General features: G+C 39.0%; 1 long non-coding RNA gene across 1 annotated transcript; it reads left to right on the top strand.

Annotated features, from left to right (window-relative positions):
• The first annotated feature begins 4,939 nt into the window (after positions 1 to 4,939).
• LOC140850616 (uncharacterized) lies at positions 4,940 to 9,242 on the top strand. Its single transcript, XR_012133563.1, has 3 exons — positions 4,940 to 4,999; positions 7,930 to 7,983; positions 8,834 to 9,242. It is a non-coding gene; the product is annotated as an uncharacterized lncRNA (long non-coding RNA).
• Positions 9,243 to 9,637: the final 395 nt, after the last annotated feature.

Below are 9,637 nucleotides of genomic sequence, written 5' to 3'. Positions count from 1 at the left end.
TGTATCTTATTGCCATTTTTTAATCAATCTACATGGAGGTAAGTGAGCATCACATATAAATTCATTTAAATATTAAAGTTGTATTTGTGTCTAAATAGTGATACAGATTCAACACTTTCCATAGGAAAAAGAAAAAGCCAAAATTGAAAAAAAAAAACTCTTAACCCTTAACACTTTCATTGACCAAAATATAGACAGGATGGTATGACAAAGATTTTAATGTTGTGGCTAAAAATAAATAATTCTGATTTTAACTTTTGTTTCTGAAAAACTTCTACTTTTTATAAAATGGGAAGCACTATTTTCCTCATCAAATTTACTATAATTGGTGAAAATAATTGCAGTCACTTTCAGATTTAAAATTCAATGCCTATCAATCAACACCTGCTTTCTTAAATTCCTTCCCTACATTTATTTTTCAAGTTTTTATATTTACAATACAGGTAAGAAGTAGCAGTTATATAATGACTTCCAGCGTTTAAAAATTAGACTGTACTTCAGATAGACCACCTAGCTAGCTTAAACAGCCATTCTCAAACACCATTGTTTTTATCATTTGTCCTAATTGTTGACTAAAGAAATTATTTGATTTTTAAAATTCAGTCTAGTGTGATTATTTTCATAGTTGATTATTTAAAAAATTTACCTCCAGTTGCTGAGCATTTCTACTTGGCAGATGCTATACTGATGGCTTTACATGGGTGGCTCATAAAATCCCAGCGATCACCCTATGAGGTCAAAATCCTAATGATCAATCACCCTGTGAGACTGGTACATTTGCATACAGGGTGATCCTCAGAACTACCCCAGAAAATCCTCAGCGTTTACCATCCACACAGTCCCACGGAAAAGACTGAAATGTGAAGGGGTGGGAAGTCCCTGGGGCAGAGTCCAGGAAGGCCCAGCTGCCCCCACACAGATGCCCAGCAACTCAGTCTGGTTTTAGAAGGTGGGCTGTGTGGTCAGAGCAGCTATGAGAGCACCCAGATGGTCCCCTGGCTTGGGCACTGAGGCGGAAAAGAAAGGCTAACTCACTTGCTAGGAAAATCCTTCCTTCCTGTGCTACTTGCTGTGAAAGCACTGGTGCCTCTTTGCCGAGGACCTTTCTTTCCTTCACATCCGAGTATCAAGTTCAAGCTGACTCCTTTTATAGTTGGTCATTCCACACAGTAATTAATTGGAGAGAAAAATTCCTTAGCTTAAATAAAGTGTACTTAGTGCAGTAAGCATGACCCCTTCAATATATGTAAAGACTTAAGCTTTGTTTTTATTAACTGTTACAGGCTGAATTATGTCTCCCCCTAGAAAATATATTTTCCTTGTATCTCAGAAGGTGACTGTTTGGAAAGAGGGTCTTTCTAGAGGTAACCAAGTTATATGAAATTGTTAGAATGAGTCCTGATCCAATAAGACCAGTGTCCTTATAAAAAGGGTAAATTTGGAAACAAGGGACAAACAGGGGTGGAAAGACAACATGAAAACACACAGGAAGAAGCCATATGAAGATGGAGAACGGGGATGATGCATCTATAAATCAAGGAATGCCAAAGACGGCTAGCAAGCCGCCAGCAGTGAGGCCGAGGCTAGGAGAGATTTCCTGCAGGTTTCAGAGGGTATATGGCCCTCAGACACCTTGGTTTCAGGCTTCTAGCTCCCAGAACTATAAGACAGTAAGTTTCTGTTGTTTTAAGCCACCCAGTTTGTGTTACTTTGTTACCGCAGCCTTAGCAAACTAATACATTAACCAAGCCTCTTTCCCATTTCTTTTTATTCCCCATTATTATTTTGTGAGTTTTACTATGTGCAGCTGAAGGGCTCTTCTAATTCTTTTACTTTTCTTGGTCTCAGAGATGGAATTTAATCTTAGCTCCATTGCTGCAGCAAACAAAACTGCAAAAAAGTGTTCCTCTATTAAAGGAAGTCCTCACTTTATGTTGCAGGGCCTAAGGAAGTTTAGTGGTTAAGATCCACAGACTCTGGCTCATATAATGCCTTGGAATTAGAGCTCTAGCACAAAAGGCAATTATTCTCCTTCCCCCACTCTGCAAAAGAGAGTGTAAATGACAAAAGGCTTATCATGATTTCTTTGACAGATCAGCCTCTGCCAGTACCATCTAGTATCTGCAGATCTGCTTGTCATGACATCCAGAGGAGAGTTAGGGATATCTCTAGGCTTCAGGGATGCTTCCAGCAGCAATAAGATCCATCTCCACATTGTAAGTCATATGCCCGTAGGCATGTCAGTGTTCCCAGCTACACACATATCTGAGTGAATTAAAGTTCCTATCCTTTCTAATAACACTGGTGAAAATCTAATACTCTGTGGGATAGAAAATGAAACCAGTCTTACCACCATTAATTATAATGAGTTTTTTTTAATTTCTGATATTTCAATATTTTTTCTAGGTCAAAATATTTATTGTAAGACCTCTCATAAAATGTTCTTAAAGCATTCACCTACTCATCTATTTATTCAACAGATACTAATATATAAAATAAACAGCAATCATTTATTAAGAGCTTACTATGTACCAAGCACTGTGCTGAGGGCTTTACCATATCATTTGGACTCTTCAAAAACAACCATGTAAGGTAAATATTATTATTACCCCATTTACAAATAAGAAGACTAAATGACATTTACCCTGCCCAAGGGTCCCTATCCAAGTTTACAAAGTCAATAATTGAAGCCAAATCTCTGGCTTCAGAGGCCACTTGCTTAACTACTCTACCCTTCCACCTCTACTGAGTTCTTATTAGGTGTCAGCTATTTTGCTAAGAACAAGGGAGAAAAATATATTTTTTTAACGACTATATATTCCTTGTGGCTAAAGAACTTACAGCTTAGGGCAGGAAAATGATGAATCAGCATCTCACTATAGAGTCTGACAATCCCAGAAATGTAGTTATTTATGCTGCTTTAGCTCATATCAAAATCTTTTAATACATGAAGCTAAGGCCTCTCCCTCTATATTATTAATTTAAAACAAGGATTTTCAGAAGGAAATATCTTAAATGAATGATAGGAAATAAGATAATTAAAATAGGTACATATCTGGACTTGGAACTCGCAGATGGAATAATCTAGAAGGAGGCCAGCAAATCTACCCTATGTGGGCAAACCTAGGGAAGCAGCCATAAAGTCATAGACAGTGTGACAAGAGCAGCCTCCTCTTTCTCTCCTGGCCAGATCCTCCTGGAAGAGAATATGGTGTTTTTTCTTTCCTTCCTCTCTTACAGAGAGATTCCAAGTTCCTCTCAGGAGTCTCCTGGCTACCATCAAATAAGGTAGCATCTGTTATAGTCCAGAACAGCATGCACTCCCAACGTTTGAGTTTTGTTCAAATCTTTGCTTGTCTTTGGCCTGATTTCTTCAAGCTCTCTAAGGCTGAGGGCTACTGATAAATACTGCCTCATCCAATTATCAGTCACAGGCAGCTCGTGGCATTTTGTGGAAATATAACAGATATAACAGCTCGTGGAAAATATAACAGACCCTAGAGATCATTTCCTTGAACCTGCTCACTACTCTGTCACCCCTTGGCATTTATGCAATTAGTTTGCTCTGATTAATTTGTATTTATACAGTTGTTGCTTCAGTAGTATATGTGATTTTTTCCTCTATGCATTTTCTCTCTCAACTAGATTACAATTAGTACAAAGTATCTTTGTATTTACTGTTCTCTGCAGTGGTGTTCATATAGTGGATGCTCAGTAAAAGTCTGATTGGGTGGACAATCCAAAATATAAAAAATAGAATAGAAAGTACATTTAGAAGTGCTTTTTGTCATTTAGTTGAGCAGTCCACCTATTCTTGAGTCTTCTGTCAACCTCTGCATTGTGACCAGAGAAACAGGATCATGTAAAATCTTGGTTATTTCCATTCTAATGGGAGAGAACTTGATGAGAGAGATTTCTCAGAAAAAAAAAAAATCAGATCAACCCAGAAAAAAATCAATGGGAAACTATTATAGTTTCTATGCCCATATACTCAGTTACTACTATAATTTCTATGCCTGTATACTCAGTTACTCAGATACTCTAAAGTCTAACTGAGAGAATGAAGTCCCAACAACTTAAGTATTACACATAGAATTGCTCAAATGGTAACTATTGCTATTATTTAGGAGTAACTATTTAAATGTCTCTAAATACCAGTCCTAATTCAATCTGCCCTTTTTTCCCCCTTTTGAAACTAGTTAATTGCTTAATGAGTAATTTAATTCTCTTGTAGGACCATAAAGATAAAGTCTAATCCTGGAAATATTACTAAATACTCCAGAAAATTAGAGACTCTTAGTGGTATAGACACAATCAGAGAGCAACATTCATAGATTGCTATCATGGTGTAGCATACACGTTTACTTAGTAAATGTGTGTAGGTGATGACAGCCATAATGAATGATTTTATCTTTGACTTAAGTCTCAACATTTTATTCATTTAGTTTATGTTTCAGCATTTAATTTTATTTATTTAAATATCTCTAAATCCCAGTCCTAATTCAATTTGCCCATTTTTCCCCCTTTTGAAACTAGTTAATTGCTTACTGAGTAATTTAATTTTCTTGTAGGACCATAAAGATAAAGTCTAATCCTGGAAGTATTACTAAATTCTCCAGAAAATTAGAGAATCTTAGTGATATAGACATAATCAGAGAGCAACATTCACAGATCGCTATCATGGTGTAGCATACAAAAACAACCATTGTAATATTTTCAAGTCCCCATGAGACAAAAGTTTGTATAAAAAACCTATGAAAATATCCCAACAACCTAATGACCAATTCCAGACAAACTATAGGAATTTTCCTTCAACCTTGCTCCACATATTTTAACATATTAAATTCCACAAAGTGGCACAGAGAGGAAATGACAAGCATGCAGTAGCCAATGATCTTTGAGTGCAGAACATTCTAGAATGAGGAACTATTCTTTGTGAGACCAAGACAATGTGGGAAACAATAGGACAATGCGGAACACAAGTGGGAAACAGCTAAATGTAAGTGAATAAGCGTTCTGCTTCAAGATACCCACTGTGAAGAGCAGGACCAAACCTCAGGGTTCCAAATCTTCCTTCCCTGCAGAAACTTGTATCTGCCCATTCATTATATGATGCTGGGATGACCGGCTGTGAGACCCTCAAATCATGTATAATATGAAGAGACTTGCTTCCCTCAGCCTTCCCGATTGTCAGTCAGGGCCATCCAGGGCATGATGGCCTTAATCCAAATAATCACTTAACAGTAAAATGCATTACAATTCAATCCAGTCCGGGGGAGTCAAGGTCTCATTATACAGGCCCTCAGGGCAGAGAAGAGTCAAGAGAACACTGATGGAAGTGTGTGTTGCCGTGGAGTCCCTGCCGCATGCCCTGGTTTCACATGGGTGGACCTGAGTCTCTTTGAACCAGTTCGGTGGCAAGCATCTTCTGCTCCCCTCTCACAGAGCTCAGATGCACGGTGAACGCTCCTGCATCCCACACTGATCATCATAAACTCTTACTCTTCGGATTTCCGAGTAATTTCTGCCCAGTCAGAAAGGAGTTGCTTATTAGAGCTGAGAGAGAAAAGCAATTTTACTGTGAAGTTTTGGTGTGTGGAATTGAGAGGAGAGCCTAACCAGGAGCACAGTCATACACCGGGTGCAAGATCAGGGTTCTCACCCTAGCGTGCCAGCAAATTACAGGGTATCCCTTAATTCGCTAAGGCCTCAGTTTTTTCATCATTTCTAAGATATTATTGATTAAAAGAAGCTCAACTATTTTATTTATGATGAAGAAGGAAAAACCAAAACTATTTATGACTATAATATGCCATTGATTATAGAATGCATTCTGATTGCAGAGATGTTAAAGTCTGAAAAAAATTCATTTAGAAGCAGTTTTAAATGGCATGGTGGAGGTGTGGAGGTTCAGCAAAATATGTATTTCTGCAAGTGGTCCTCTGGTTGCTTGCTCTTTTCAAGAAATGACTATTTGAATTGTTGACTTCCCTTCTTTTTTTTGCTTTTGCACTTAAGCAACTGAAAATAGCCACAGAAAAGAGGAACGGGGCTTTTAAGGAAAATGCACTTCTGTCTGGCAGCTGTAGTGACTCTGAATCAATCAGGCATTTGAAAGTTAAACTCTGCCTGTTCTAAACAAAATTCAGAGGCAGGAGTTTCCAAGGTCAACTCACTCCCTGCCCACCAGCCAGCTGTCCCAGCACTTGTCCTCATCATCCTAGAATCCCCTCACTTTCAGCTTTTGATCAGTCATCTCTTCCTTCTGACTTTCCCTCTCTCCCTTCCCTTTTTCTTTCTTTTTCCTCCCTTGCTCCCAATCAACATTTATCAAGTACCTACCCTGAGCTTAATAAGTCACCAGGTCCTGCGCTAAGTGCTTGAATACAACGGTGAATGTAACAGGCACGGTCTGAGGCGTCTTTAAGAAATATACCCATCGTGAATGGGATGGTTATGGGAAAAGCAACTGCGATGCAGGGTAATAGAAGCACACTCAAGGTACAGACTTGGAATATCAGGGAAGGCTTCTCCAAGAGTTCATATCAAAACTGAAACCCGAAGCATAAAGAGGAGAGTGCCGATTCATACAGTAACTCCTCTCACACCAGAAAACTGAGTGCTCTCATTAACTGAATTCTGGTTAACTAAAATAAGTCAAAAACATTTGAACTATACATTTTTTTCTGCCCATAATCCCACAACCTCACTGTGTGCTCCTCTCCAGATTCTCTTTCGCACTAGCCAATCATAGCATCACGTACACCTCAAATCCTGTTCCCTTCTGCTCTGCACCTTTGCTCAGCAGCTTCGGCAGTGCCTTCTGTCCATGCTCTTCCACCCAATTCCATCTCTGACTTACACAGCACCTATGATGCATCTCAGCACAGCTTTCTCAGAAGAAAACTGAGATGCAGAGAGGTCTAGCAACTAGTCTGAGGTCAGTAGTAAGTACTTACATAGCCAGTAAGTAGCCAAGCAGAATTTAAACCAGAAGAATTTGTTCACAGAGTGCATTCTTTCCACTACACCACACTGGCCCAATATAGCCAGAGCCCTTCTTTATTACAGGGCCAAGCTCAAGTCACACCATGCCCAGGAGGTTTTTCTCTGATAGCTGCATCCTAAACAGATCTTACTTTCCCCAAACTTTTCACATGTGTTCCCTGTTTGTTATAGACTGTAATTTTTTTTAAATATGCATATATACTTTCAACAAAACTGTAACCAACTTGGGGACAGGAATTGTACTCTACAACTCTTTGGGATTTGGGATTATAGATGCATGACAAGTAGCAGGCTTTTCTTCTTTGTACACGTAGATTGGAAGATCAGGATATTTATTATTTGAGGGAACTCCTTAGCCAGGTTCCAGGTAAGGGACGCGTTCATTGATGCTGGGCTCTGGAAGCACCAGAGGCATCAGACAGACCGCTTTTGCTCTTAAGTCAGCTCTCCTTCCAGACAGTGCCATGAACTTAGTGAGCATTGACTATAAATGGGAAATGAACAAAAAATGAAGGATGTAAAAGGTTGCCTGAGCTTTGAACTCTCTCCTAGAGCAGCCACACCAGAAAATCATTCCTCTTTGAATGCAAATCAAATGCCATTGCGGATGAGAAATTACAGTTTCCCACTGAAATTTCTCAGGACATGAATTCTCAAGTGGATCAGAGCTGACATGTATTATTGGTTTTTGTTCTTCCCCATCCTTAAGCTACTCCCAGGGCGTTCACGAGGCACTTAGAGAAGTGCACTCATCCCACTAGGCTGCCAATTGATCATTTAGTAGATTATTACATAACTTATTACCAGAAAGTCACAAAAGCACAGTGAGGAATTTGATTCCTTATCACTATTCGCATGACATATAGAGCTTCTCTCCAGGCTCTGTGCAGAGAGTATTTAACAAGCCACATTTACTTCCAGGCATCTAGAATTGCACAGCTGAAAACAAAGGAAGCAGAAGAGAGAACAGCAAAGGTAAATAGTGGAATAAAGGAAGTTTGACACAGAACAACAAAAACAGATAAAAGCAAAATCAAGTCCCACAGAGAATGAACAAGCATGTTACAGCAACCAGGGGTCTGCAGGTACCCAGCAGACCACAAAACAAAACCACCTGAAGAGGTGCACTTGCCCCTGCCGTTAGGCCAGAGGTCCATCTGTTGAACCGGAGAGGGGATTATTTAGCCAAGGAAAAAAGAGCAAAATGTATTCCATTTTGTCATGAATGTGTTCAAAGTTGAAGACAGCCTAAGGAAATCTTTATGTGATCTCAAGTAGAGAACCTATTATGTAGCTGTGTGGATACAAGCCATCCAGAGTAGAGAACACACAGCTCTGAAATGCTCTTCCTTCTTATTCTAAAAACAGGAAGCGCCCAGAGTGACTGTCCACATCCTCAGTCATCAAGGAATTTTACTTTAAATTCTTACCAGGATAAGCTTTTCTCGAAAATGTTTCCTTATTTTCAGCATTTTAATTACCCAGAGACAAACGCACAGGCACATGTATGTGCATGCACACACACACAGAAACATATACACACTACCCAGTAGTCTAGTGAGTGAGAAGCAGAGGTTTCTGTCACACAGGGTTATAATTTCCAGGGGACAGGCCACACACATGCACACACATGTGCACACATCACATGACTTTGTATTGGATGTGGGAGCTGGACATTTTTCACTGGTCACATTTTAATATATATTCTGGATGTGTCTCAAAGAGTATATCAACTTCCAATATCCCCCAATCCCTAATTGCAGCCATATAAGGCCTGCATCAGTTCATAAAGGGCTCTTTAATCACATGCAATTTTCATTACCAGGATGCACTCTTTCCAAGAAAATGCCAAGAGAGAAGAGATGACTTGAAGAGACTTGGCAAAACTTCTCTGATCATTTGCAAGAGACAAATGTCCTTTTACCCCATTAAGTCACATATTTTGGCACAGAAAATGTGCATTATCCTTGCAGTTATCATCAGCCTCAAAAAGCCCTGGAAATTGTGTGAGAAACTTAAATGGCTCGTGCTATAAATGGCAAAATTCTCCCAGCTGGCATCTGTAACTTGCTAGGGCCATTCATGGATATTGCTTTCCAGATGAAAATTAAGCTGCAAGATTAAATGGGAAATGCATCACAAAGTGCCTTGTACTCTCCAGATATATTTGGGATAAGTTTCATTTTCATTTGTCTAGGCTTTCTGATGTTTATCAAAGAGCTTTCATTTGGGAATAGGAAACCAGGCTTGCATGATAAACAATAAATGCTGTCTCAAAGGATAGTATGCACAGTGTCCGTTTTTTAACCATCCATGTATCCTTTCAACAAATACGAGTGCAATATTTACTGTGTGCTCTTCATATTTTGGAAGATATAAAGAAGAATAAGTCATATGATCTCCCCAAAGAGCCTGCAGTGTTCTCTGGGAGAGAAAACATATATAGAAAATATCTGGTTATGATCAAAGGCATACAACTTGTAATAACAGCAATATACCTCCCTACTCAACTTTTTCTCTTATGTATGCTGAGAAACAGTTTAGGCATAGATATCTCTGGGTTCATGAATTCAACTCATAAGAGTGAATCCATAGCTAACCATTTTTTAAATAAAATATGATTTACCAT

Source organism: Manis javanica, chromosome 7 (assembly GCF_040802235.1).
Source record: "Manis javanica isolate MJ-LG chromosome 7, MJ_LKY, whole genome shotgun sequence".
In the NCBI taxonomy this organism is placed as follows: domain Eukaryota; kingdom Metazoa; phylum Chordata; class Mammalia; order Pholidota; family Manidae; genus Manis; species Manis javanica.
Note: the sequence above shows the minus strand (reverse complement) of the source record. Positions and strands in the feature narration are given on the sequence as shown.